Below are 2,500 nucleotides of genomic sequence, written 5' to 3' on the forward strand. Positions count from 1 at the left end.
TTTCTTCTTCTTTTTCTTCCTCTTGTCGTTCTTCTTCTGGTCCTTCTTCTTCTTCTTCTTGTTAGAACTCTTCTTGTTCTTCTTCTGTTTCTTCTTCTATTTTGTCTTCTTCTATTTCGTCTTCTTGTTCTATTTCTTTTTCTTGTTCTTCTTTCCATTCTTCGTCGAAATCGTCATCAAAATCTTCATCAACTTCTATTTCTTCTTTTTCAATGGGGGGCCATTTGCAAACCTGGCCCTGGCGCGGCCGGCCTCGCTGCAGGTCCGCCGGCCACGCCTCCTCACAGACCTCCATCGTCAGACGCAAGCCAGGACTTTTTCCTTTTACAGCATTTCTTCGTCTCTCCTTTGTTTTTCATTGACTTTATCTTTTTGGTCTTTGACTTGTTCTTTGACTTGTTCGAATTTTTCTTTTTCTTCTTGTTTTTCTTCTTCTTGTCGTTCTTCTTCTTCTGGTCCTTCTTCTTCTTGTTCTTGTTCTTTTTGTCCTTCTTCTTGTTCTTCTTTTGTTCCATCTTCTTCTGTTTCTTCTTCTATTTCGTCTTCTTCTTGTTCTTTTTCTTCTTCATTTTTCCATTTTTCGTCAATCGTCTTAAAAATTTTCATCACAATCTTCATCAACTTCTATTTCTTCTTTTTCAATGGGGGGGCCATTTGCAAACCCGGTCCCGGCACGCCCCGCTTCGCTGCAGGTCCGCCGGCCACGCCTCCTCACAGACCTTTTAGAGCCTGTGTGTCTCGCTGCAGGTCCGCCGGCCACGCCTCTTCACAATCGCTAATTAGTAAAGTTTAATACCTTTTATTATGCACCGGAGCTATTTTTGTTAACTTTCTTACTAGAGGTGTCAGATCCGTATCTGGTCTGATATCAGGAAAAAAGAAATAAAGTATCAGATTGTATTTTACTTGCATATAAAATCTCAGATATAAGCGTTTACTTGTGAAAATTTTGACGGTTAGTTAACAGCTAAAAACTAGGGGTTTCTGTCAGAATAATTGTATCTAAGTTATCACAAAACTTTGAGTTCCCAGCGAGAGGACAAAAGCTGTCTTTGATCCTACCAAGCAAAAGGCTTGTAAAACTTGTGTGTACGATGGGAGTAGTCAGGAGGGTTTCAGTTTCTGTGATCTATTGTGATCCACAGGAAGATCTTATCTTGACCTGAGATCTACAAAGCAGAGAGAAAGCAGGACCTGCCCAAGCTCTAGGCATCTTTTTTGTTTAACTGTTTTGTGACCGAGAGCAACGGCTGTTTACGACCCCCCCCTTCCTTGAGAAACAGCTGTTGCCATGCAATCAGGGAAAGTCCAAATAAAAGAGAAGGCGTGCAACCTTTCGTCAGAGCGTGGGATGACACTGTACACGGTACAGGTCTACATGTTTCTCCTCATTGAGCTAAATTGAATCATGTCGCTGTTAAATTCCTTGCTTCTTGTCTGTTTAATAGATGTCATCGGTGTTTGAACCTGACAGTTCCAAAGTCATCACAAAAATGCCGTGACGCGTGACTGTATCAAACAAAAACTTGGTGTGTGGGGCCGGCAAGACACCGGTCTCTGGAAAAAAGCCTGTTTACTTCCAGATTACTGCTGGGATTCCCTTAAGTACTGACCTCTCCGCGCCCTCTATCCAAGTCCTGCTCAGTATCAATGTTGTATCGCTGTGTATTCTCATTTTAGGACTCCAAGGGACTGTGACTGCGTAGTATCCATTTTTCTAGGGCAGCTTTAAGCTGTCATCATTGAGGGAGATGTCTCCTGATGACCTTGCTTGTTATTCATGCTACATGTGCTTCGTCGCTGTGGAGGACCACTTCCCTCCAGATTCCTCGGACCACCAATGAGGGACATGACTGCGAACAGTTTTGTCACTTTGTTTATTCTTTAAATAAACCTCAGTGCAGGTCGGGCCGCTTTTCAGCTCTCGCCTCTTCAACTGCTTGCTCTTCCGGTCGCTTTCCAGCTGTCCCCGGCGGCATCTGTGTCTCGCACTTTGTCGCGCGTGCTCCTCATTCACCACTGGTTCTCCAGCTCCTCCCCGCCCTTTTACACATTGACAGGTGATTACATAACCGCGCCATGGTGGGCCATCCACGCACCTGACGCCCATCTCGGAGCCGGCCCCGGTGTGCCCCGCCTCGCTGCAGGTCCGCCGGCCACCCCTCCTCACAACCATCTCGGAGCCTGCCCCGGCGTGCCCCGCCTCGCTGCAGGTCCGCCAGCCACGCCTCCTCACAGACCTCCACCCCCAGACGCAAGCCGGGACTCCGTCCGGCTGCGCATACCCCCTCCCCTTTAGGGAGCGGGAAAGGAAGTTGGCCACCTGTGCCCCCGGTCTTTTTTTTTTTTTTTCACCATTTCTTCGTCCCTCCTTTGTTCTTCTTTGACTTTCTCTTCTTAGTCTTTATCTTCTTTGTCTGGACTTGTTCTTTAACTTCTTCAACTTTTTATTTTTCTTCTTCTTGTCGTTCTTCTTGTGGCCCTTCTTCTTCTTCTTGTC

General features: G+C 46.1%; 1 long non-coding RNA gene across 1 annotated transcript in view; it reads left to right on the plus strand.

The window, feature by feature from the left end:
- Positions 1–1,345, plus strand: part of LOC133542590 (uncharacterized) — an 18,889-nt gene extending 17,544 nt beyond the window's left edge. The window contains exon 4 of the long non-coding RNA XR_009804193.1: positions 1,146–1,345. This is a non-coding gene — a long non-coding RNA (uncharacterized LOC133542590). The remainder of the gene's footprint in view (positions 1–1,145) is intronic.
- The last annotated feature ends 1,155 nt before the right edge of the window (positions 1,346–2,500 follow it).

This window comes from Nerophis ophidion, linkage group LG24 (genome assembly GCF_033978795.1).
Source record: "Nerophis ophidion isolate RoL-2023_Sa linkage group LG24, RoL_Noph_v1.0, whole genome shotgun sequence".
NCBI classification, from domain to species: domain Eukaryota; kingdom Metazoa; phylum Chordata; class Actinopteri; order Syngnathiformes; family Syngnathidae; genus Nerophis; species Nerophis ophidion.